The sequence below is a fragment of the Portunus trituberculatus genome, chromosome 19 (assembly GCF_017591435.1).
Source record: "Portunus trituberculatus isolate SZX2019 chromosome 19, ASM1759143v1, whole genome shotgun sequence".
Lineage (NCBI taxonomy): Eukaryota > Metazoa > Arthropoda > Malacostraca > Decapoda > Portunidae > Portunus > Portunus trituberculatus.
Window position 1 is genome coordinate 10,993,438 of NC_059273.1, and position 10,000 is coordinate 11,003,437.

At 48.2% G+C, this 10,000-nt stretch overlaps 1 protein-coding gene across 4 annotated transcripts in view; it reads right to left on the bottom strand.

Annotated features, from left to right (window-relative positions):
• Positions 1-10,000, bottom strand: part of LOC123506358 (MAP7 domain-containing protein 1-like) — a 290,206-nt gene that overhangs the window by 241,189 nt on the left and 39,017 nt on the right. The window contains exon 1 of one of the 4 annotated variants that reach the window (XM_045258389.1): positions 8,701-8,753. The exons of 1 other annotated variant lie outside the window; for it this stretch is intronic. The gene's annotated coding sequence lies outside the window, so the exon portion shown is untranslated. Of the gene's footprint in view, positions 1-8,700; positions 8,754-10,000 lie in introns of those variants that run through there. 2 more of the 4 variants (XM_045258391.1, XM_045258397.1) reach the window with 2 other exon arrangements.

Sequence of the window (10,000 nt, forward strand, 5' to 3'; positions counted from 1 at the left end):
CCCATAGCAAGACCCTATTAAAACTTGGTGAGGTGCACGCGGAACACTGAGTATATCGTGAGCTGGAACTAACGTGACAAAACTTTCCCGATGCCGTCAAGCAAGCACTGTTCTGCCCTACATACACAATAAGCGGGGCTAGGCTGGGTGGAGTACTGGCAGTCACGTCGAGCTGGAAAGTTTTAATTGGATGAATAATGTGAGAAAATTAGTGCAGTGAGGTGGAGTTTTGTGAGGCGCATCAAGGCACCTCTGAACTACATTTGCCAGTATGATTCTCCATTCTTTCTTCCACGTTTTGGGAGTAAGTTGACCGGATTTCCGCCTCTCTTCCCCATCCCCTCCTTCCCACCTCACCTTAACATTTCCCCTCCTTTTTATTATTTTTTTTCTGTCCTTGGCCAGTCTTCTAGAAATATACAGTAAGAAAAACAAGGTGACAAGTGAATTTCTGTATAATTATTTCCACTTCTTTTGTATTTTTGTTCTATTTCAACCGTCTCACTGCTAGACAACTTTTTTCTTCCCTATTACCAGCAAGAGTTTCTCCAGTACCTGTTTCTGTATTAGTCTCTTAAACTCTTCAGTACTGGGATGCATTTTAATCCTGAGTTTTGAGTGTGATTAGACGATTTTATTTACATTAGAAGGTTCTATGGAAGCCAGAAGATTAAAGGCCACAATCTTCAGTATTTCCAATCCCCAAGTAAGTTTCTGAAGCTGTATAAAATGAATATGAAAACGCGCCATGGTACTGAAGGGTTGTTAAATAGTTCTGTAGGCATGAAAATACAAACCTATTCCCTTTACTTGTCCAGGTAAACAATATTTCTAAAAGTCCTCTCTGGCTGTTAATCCTTCAACTGCTAATAACACCAAGCCATAACACATTAAAAACTACACTAATAGATTGTAAAGGGGATGAACACCACACACACACACACACACACACACACACACACACACACACACACACACACACACACACACACACACACACACACACACACACACACACACACACACACACACAATCAGTCAAGAGTACTTACACAATCTCCAGAAGCAAACTATCCCACTCAACCACTCACTGCTGTCACTGGCACTCTAAATCTGGCACTCATTACCCTTCTAGATTCAAGCACTCCCCCTTACCGTCACACCGCCGGTATTCACAACCTTTCTTAGTGAGTCAACAGGTAAGTGTGCTTCAGTGATATGTCTCACCAATAAAGACAATTAATACCAGTCTAACTTAATATTCTACAGCACAACTAACCTCTTCAGTACCATGACGCATTTCCTTATTCATTCTGCTTACTATATGGTGGTTTTATACAGCTTCAGAAACTCATGTGTGGGATTAAAATAGTGAAGACTGTGGCCCTTAATCTTCTGACCTCCATAGACCCTTCTTAATGTCAATGAAATGGTCTAATAGTACACAAATTTCAAGGTAAAAATGAGTCCCAGTACTGAAGGGGTTAAGGATTGTGTCTTCTCCCAGGTGACTCAACAGATAAACACGCTTCCGGAGGTGATATAAAAGAGCACCGGAGGTAAGACTATTGTTACAAGTGGTGTCTTTTGGTAAAACTATATGTTGTTACCACGACTGTAGCTTGGGAAGAAACTGCAGAAGGAAAGATCATACCTGTGAACATTTCTAACACCTGTATAGTCTTAGTTAAACAAAGAAACTTACTCTCTCTCTCTCTCTCTCTCTCTCTCTCTCTCTCTCTCCCATCCTTCAAGTAGCACCACGCCCCTCTAACACCCCCTCCCCACCAGTCCCCAGCCTTCTCCTAACGGGAGTAACGCGTCCCTGGAGCAGCCCCACGTCAAGGGGAGGAAAGGATGCGTAGCGCGGGGACACACACCACCATTATCACCACCACCGCCGCAACCACCACGTCACCACTCCGGCACCGGCACCATCACTCCAGTCAGGTGTGTGCGTGTGTGTGTGTGTGTGTGTGTAAAGTTAAGTCACATTATTTTGAGTGTATATGGGTGCGCCCGTGTTCTCTCTCTCTCTCTCTCTCTCTCTCTCGCTTTACCTTGTGTTTTTACTGCTCCATATATTACCTTACGGACCCTCCCCTTTTCCCTCCACCCACTCCCTCATCTCTCCTCCTCCTCTACTACTACTACTACTATTGCTACTACTTCTACTCCTCTCCCCCATCTCCTATCTACTCCTCTCCCCATTCCTATGTCCTCGAGATTCCCTACTCCTCTCCCCCCTTTCCTGGATGACTACGTATTAGCTAAGAGTTCTCCTCCTCCTCCTCCTCCTCCTCCTCCTCCTCCTCCTCCTCCTCCTCCTCCTCCTCCTCCTCCTCCATGGCACAAACATCCTCAAATCATAAACAAAGGAGAGAGCACACACACACACACACACACACACACACACACACACACACACACACACACACACACACACACATAGATGGCATCACACCACCACATAGCAAGTGACGTAGCAAGTGTACAGCAGCAGCAGCAGTAGTAGTAAGTAGTAGCAGTAGTAGTAGTAGTAGTAGTAGTAGTAGTAGTAGTAGTAGTAGTAGTAGTAGTAGTAGTAGTAGTAGTAGTAGTAGTAGTAGTAGTAGTAGTAGTTAGTGGTAAATGAAATCCTAGTCTAACCTCCACCAATCATATTGATCCACTAAGCGCCTCCATCCACCCCTCTCCTCCCCTTCCATCTATCCATTCCACCTCCTATCCACCTATTTCTATCCCTTGACCTATCCTTTTCTCCTCCACCACTCACACTCCCTGTTACTCTCTTTCCCTCTCTCTCTCTCTCTCTCTCCATCACTGCGGTGCCCATCCTGTTGTCAGTCTTATCTTCAGAGTTATCACACACACACACACACACACACACACACACACACACACACACACACACACACACACACACACACACACAGTTACATTCGTTTGCATCTTTCTTCCCCTCCGGCATCACTAGAGCTTAAAACTACTACCTCTTTTTTTTTTTTTTTTTGGTTAGTACTGCAACTTCTTCTTCCTCTTCCTCCTACTCCTCCTCCTCCTCCTCCTCCTCCTCCTCCTCTTCCTTCTACTCCTCTGAATACATGTGTACCTAAGAAAAGTACTTATCCACGCACCTTATAAGCTACACACACACACACACACACACACACACACACACACACACACATACGTAACCTTCCCCACCACTCAGCACATCACCCTACTCCACTATTCCACGCACATCCACATTTATCCACCCCATTACATCATACTATCCGCTCTATCCATCTTTATACTCTTCTCTGTTCTGCATCGCGTTAAGTCATTCGTGATTCTGTTCTTCATCCTAATCCTGTTTTTCTTCCAGTCTAAATCCATTTCATTATCTACAGCGTCGGTTTTCACGTTTCTATCTTTACTATAAATGTATGAAGTCAAAAAAACCACGCATTTCTCCCTTTTTAACCCCTTCAGCACCAGGACGCGTTTTCATATTCACTCTGCTTACTATCTGGAGAGAAACTTACGTGGTGACTAAAATAGTGAAGACTGTGGCCATTAACCTTCTGACCTCCATAGACAGTTCATAATATATACAAAATCGTCTAATTGTACCCAAAACTCACGGTAAAAAAATACGTCACAGTACTGAAGGGAGTTAAAACACACATAAACACACACACATATACATCGATACATACAAACATTGAAACCACTCACAAAATACTGCCAAAACTACTACTACTACTACCAACACCACCACCACCACCACTACCAAAAGAGGGAGAAACAACACTACCACCACACATCCTTCCATCAGAGCCAAGAGTCACCACTGAGGTGCTGTCAAGAGGCATTAGCAGAAGAGAGAGAGGAGAGGAGAGGAGAGGTGAGGAGAGGACAAGAGAGCAGAGAAGAGGTACAAGAGAGGTGTGAGACGAGTGGATAGGAGAAATGTATACGAGAGAGAGAGAGAGAGAGAGAGAGAGAGAGAGAGAGAGAGAGAGAGAGAGAGAGAGAGAGAGAGAGAGAGAGAGAGAGAGAGAGAGAGAGAAGAGAAAGACAGACAGAGACAGACAGACAGACAGACAGACAGACAGACAGACAGACAGACAGAGAGAGAGAGAGAGAGAGAGAGAGAGAGAGAGAGAGAGAGAGAGAGAGAGAGAGAGAGAGAGAGAGAGAGAGAGAGAGAGAGAGAGAGAGAGAGAGAGAGAGAGAAAGAAAGAGAAAGAGAGAAAGAAAGAAAAAGAAAGAAAGAAAGAGAGAGAGAGAGAGAGAGAGAGAGAGAGAGAGAGAGAGAGAGAGAGAGAGAGAGAGAGAGAGAGAGAGAGAGAGAGAGAGAGAGAGCTTTCAGGAAGGACGAATTCGCTGATGTGGATAAATAAAACAGGAGGAGGAGGAGGAGGAGGAGGAGGAGGAGGAAGAAGAAGAAGAAAGTGCGAGCATGAATAAATGTATGTACAGAAAGAAAAGGAAAGAGGAAAGAAAAAGTAGGAGGAAATGCAGAAATATAAGGTTGAGGAGGAGGAAAGACGGCGAAAAGAAAAAAAAAGGAAGAGACGAAGGAAAAGGACAAAAGAAAACAAGAAGATATATAGGATACACTGATGGATGGGAGGAAAAGCCTGGAAAAATGAATGGAAAGGGGAAAAAAGAGGGAGGAAAAAGGACTAGAGAGAAAAACTAGGGAAAGGAACTGAATTGCTGGAGGGAAAATGGAGGAGAGAGCTGATTGGAGGGATGGGATGGAGGGAAGGGAAGGGATGGAGAGAAAGTCAAGAGAAGGAAAACTGGAAGAAAGATCTGGACAGCAAGAAGGATGTGGAGGAACGCTGGAGAAATGGAGAGAAATGAAAGAAAGGTGGAAATAAGAGATGGACAAGGTGGAGGGAAAGCAAAACAGTGAGAGATGGAGAAGAAAAGAATTGGAAGAGTGGAGGAGAGGAAGAGGAGGAGACGTGGAGGGAATAGTTAAAATGCAAGAGAGGTAGAGAGGAGAATTGAAGTGGAGGGAAGTGGAGGGCAAGGAAGGAGGAAAGCAACAAGGAAAGAATACTTAAGTGGAGAGAAGTGGAGAGTAAGGAAGATGGAGAGAAGAATTGAAGGAGTGAGGGAAGAAAGTGAGAGCAAGAAGATAGAGAAGAGGAGAACTGGAGGAAAGAGATAAAATAGAATACAAGAGAAATGGAGAGAAAGATCTGAGGGAAGGAAGAAACTTGGAGAGAGGAGGAAAGGGAGGAATGGAGGAAGGATTTACTGGGTGGAGGGAAGGATGCAATGGAAGGAGTGAAAAGAGACACAGTGAAGGAGTGGAGGGAAAGGAGAGATGGAGGGCTGGGGAGGTGGAGGGAGGTGGAGAGTAGAGAGGTGGAGGGAGGAGAGATGGAGGGATGGAGAAATGGAGAGGTGAAGGAAGCTGGGGAGAGTGGAGGGAAGAGAGAGATGGAGGGGTGGAGAGGTAGAAGGAAGAGATAGCAAAATGGAGGGAAGCTGGAGAGAGTGGAGGGAAGGAAGAGATGGAGAGGTGGAGGGAAGCTGGAGAGAGTGGAGGGAAGGAAGATATGGAGGGGTGAAAAGGTGGAGAGGTGGAGGGTGGACGTGACATGAGGCCCCTACCCGCACAAGAAGGCTAACCATTCCCCATCACGCTACACATCCCCCATTACCTACTAACTCCTATTTACTGCTACTGCTGCCTCCTCTCCTCCTCCTCCTCTTCCTCTTCTTTGTCGTCCTATTCCTTTCTATTCACTTCCCTCCCATCACTCCTCTTCTTCCTCTTCCTTCTTCTCTTCTTTATTTATGTTGTCTTCTCGATTTTAATATCTTCTTTCTTCCTCTTCCTTATCATTCGTATTATATTATCTCTTTCTTTTCTTCCTCCTCTTCTTTCTCTTGTTCTTGGTTGTCTATCGCTCCTCCTCCTGATCCTTCTTCTCCTCCTTCTCTTCCTCATGCAAATCCAATTCCTCTTTCTCTTCTACATAATATCATCTTCCTCCTCCTCCTCCTCCTCCTCCTTAATTCTCATCACCATTTTTCTTCCCTCTCCTTCTCCTTTATTTCACTGCTGTAATCTGTTATTATTTCTATTTTTCTTTCACTATTTCTTTCCTCCTCCTCCTCCTCCTCCTGTTCAATTAACGCCTTATTTTTATTTTCATTCTTGTTCTCTCATTCCTTCGCTTCCTTGTTTCCTTCCTCTCTTCCTTTGACACTCATGTTATTTACACTCCTCCTCCTCCTCCTCCTCTCCTCCTCCTCCTCCTCCTCCTCCTCTTCCTCCATTTTCATTCAATTATCCCTCGCCTTCTCTTCCCTTTCATCTTCCATTTTCCGACGTATTTTTGTTGCCTATCTTGCTGGTAATCTCTCTCTCTCTCTCTCTCTCTCTCTCTCTCTCTCTCTCTCTCTCTCTCTCTCTCTCTGAATTTTTCACTTCAATAAAGGAAAGCAAAAAATCAATATGCCTCTCTCTCTCTCTCTCTCTCTCTCTCTCTCTCTCTCTCTCTCTCTCTCTCTCTCTCTCTCAGGTAACAGGTGCAGCGAGTCCACGTAATGCAGGTGAAATGGGAAGGGGAAAGAGGAGGAGGAGGAGGAGGAGGAGGAGGAGGAGGAGGAGGAGGAGGAGGAGGAGGAGGAAGAGGAGGAGGAGGAGGAGAGGACAGAACAAGAAAAAGGGAAAAAGAAGGAAAAACAGAAGTCAGAAAAAAGATAGACATTAAAAGGGAAGAAAAGCTGGAGAGAAGAGAGGGAAGAGGAAGAGTCATGGAGGAGGAGGAGGAGGAGGAGGAGGAGGAGGAGGAGGAGGAGGAGGAAGAGTCATGGAGGAGGAGGAGGAGGAGGAGGAGGAGGAGGAGGAGGAGGAGGAGGAGGAGGAGGAGGAGGAGGAGGTACAGTACACACACCTGCATATATGGAAGAAAGATGGAAGGGAGGGGGACGGAAACGTTACAAAAGGAGGAGGAGGAGGAGGAGGAGGAGGAGGAGGAGGAGGAGGAGGAGGAGGAGAAAAGGTAGAATCACCTGCCCATGGGAAAGAAAAGTGGAGGGAGTGACGAGATTCACCTGGATTTGCAATTTCCGGTAAGGTGAGGTAAGCACACACACACACACACACACACACACACACACACACACACACACACACACACACACACACACACACACACATGATCACGACTCCTTAATCTCTCCAGTTCCTTCATATTATCCCTTCCCCCCTCTCTCTCTCTCTCTCTCTCTCTCTCTCTCTCTCTCTCTCTCTCTCTCTCTCTCTCTCTCTCTCTCTTCAAAGAAGCACTCCCTCCATATCCCTCCCTCACCCACACGTCCCCCTCACGCCTCATTTTTATCACCTGTCTCCTACTCATCCTTTAACCTGTCCAATATCTCTCGTGTGTGTGTGTGTGTGTGTGTGTGTGTGTGTGTGTGTGTGTGTGTGTGTGTGTGTGTGTGTGTGTGTGTGTGTATAGTTGCATTTTCTAACTCATGAGAGAGAGAGAGAGAGAGAGAGAGAGAGAGAGAGAGAGAGAGAGAGAGAGAGAGAGAGAGAGAGAGATGCACTACAGCCAGAACTTTCTAACGAAGTTTAGAGTTCTCGTGTGTGTGTGTGTGTGTGTGTGTGTGTGTGTGTGTGTGTGTGTGTGTGTGTGTGTTGCGTGGACGCAGCGCTACGCAATACACCTGCAGCGGGGTGTACGCATCCCGCGACGTCACTGTATCGGGGTCGGGCAGGCCGCGGCAGGTCGTTGGTGACCGCTGCCAGCCTGCAACGGCCCGCTGCCCTGCCGCCCACACCCTCACTCGCAGACACCCCGACAGCCCCAGCACAACATTCCCACCCTCCCCCTGACCTACGAGCGCCGCGACGGTGTTCACGTGTTGCGACCCGGCGGCGGGGCGGCCCGGGCGGGGCGGCCAGGGCGGGAGGCGCCCCAGGACAAGCCGCGGGGCAGGAGAGTTGTCTTACCTGTTGCCATAACACAGCGCGCCTCTCCACGGCCAACCCGCCCCACCCCAGACACCCCACTACTGGCACTGGCACTCGGCACTGACCGCTATCCTTGAGGTAGTCACTGCGGCCTCACAATCACCACCACCACCAGTAGGGCGAGGCGATTCATTACCACTACTGTGGCTCCGCCACCGCCGCCGCCGCCGCGTGTAATCTGTGGCACACAATGACAGTTGATAGCGGCAGCGCCAGGCCGCCGGCACGCACACCCCGCAGCTCCGCAGCTCCTCGCCACAGGCAGGAGCCGCAGCACACCAGACATAAGGCTGGCGCAGGGCAAGGGCGGTGCAGGCCTGGCGTGGCACCGCACACCAACACCGTGGCCACACCTGTGTCCCTGGCAGGTGCACTTCCCCATGTGCACACCATCGCCGCATGGGGCGTCCCTGACGACAAGACTGGCACAACACAGCAAGGCACTGCACGACATGTCACAGCACGACCCACCACCGCACCACACACAGGAAACACACCACAAACTGCTCACTCCCGTCCACCACAACTTGTTGACTTGCTACTAGACAATTTTCTGCTTGTTTTCATGCCGCTGCCACCTCACGTGGTGACTCTCCTCGCCACAGGGCGCCTCCCCCGGGAAGGGCTAGGCTATCACCCCTGGCGGGACAGGGAGGACTCAGGCCAAAAGGGCGTGAGTCCACACCACACACACTGCTCACCCAACGCGCGCAGCCACTCCTCACCAGCCGACGGTCACAGTCACACTAACCAGTCCCCGCATGGCCCGCCTCCCCGGCCCGCGCGGCTCCACACCCTCCACACTCACGCAGCCTCCCTCCACCTCTCCACTCCTCCCCTCCCATCTTCTCCCCGACCAGTGCCACCTCCCGCCCCTCCCTACACAGCTACTCTACCCTGCCACTCCCGACGGAGCCACGGCGCTCCTCACCCTCCCTCGGAAGCTGCAACCCTTGTGTGTGTGTGTGTGTGTGTGTGTGTGTGTGTGTGTGTGTGTGTGTGTGTGTGTGTGTGTATCTCAGTCCAAGTCTGGCAGTACGATGATGGAACGCAAAATGCTCTCTCTCTCTCTCTCTCTCTCTCTCTCTCTCTCTCTCTCTCTCTCTCTCTCTCTCTCTCTCTCTCTCTCTATATATATATATATATATATATATATATATATATATATATATATATATATATATATATATTCATATCCATATCTATATACACGAACACGAACACACACACACAAAAAAAATAAAAGAACAAAAACACTCCTCACATAACAATACAAACCTTCATTTCGACCTCCACATTCATCACCCTCCACCCCTTCCACCACCTACCTCCCCCCTCACCACCCCTCTCTCTCTCTCTCTCAGTTGACACCATCTAGCGTACACACATACCCCTCGCTCATCTAACCCGCCTACCTCTCTTCCCCATTCCCCACCAGCCGCCCACTCCCTCCCTCCATCCTTTCCTCCGCAAGCCCACCGCCCACCCAGAGGGAAAAGAAGAGTAACTGGTAATGCCTCGGTAATTAAGACTACTGAAAATTATCCCTTAAGGCGCAACATATATATATTTGTCAAGGTAACTCCTCCTCCTCCTCCTCCTCCTCCTCCTCTTTTATCTTCTACTCCATCTTATCTTCTTCCTCCTCTTCTTCCTTCTCTTTCTAGTCCTGCCTCATCTACTCTTCCTCCTCTTCTTCCTCTTCGTCCTACTCCATCTTCTCATCTTCCTCCTCCTCCTTTATCTTCTCCATCTTTTCTTCTTCTTCTTCTTCTTCTTCTTCTTCTTCTTCTTCTTCTTCCTGCTCCTCCTCCTCCTCTTCCTCTTTCATTTTCTACTCCATCTTATCTCCCTCCTCTTCTTCCTCGTCTTCCTAGTTCTGCTTCATCTACTCTTCCTCCTCTTCTTCCTCCTCCTCCTACTCCATCTTCTCATCTTTATCCTCCTCTTTCTAGTTCTCTTTCATCTACTCCTACTCTTCCTCGTCCTCCCCCATCTCCT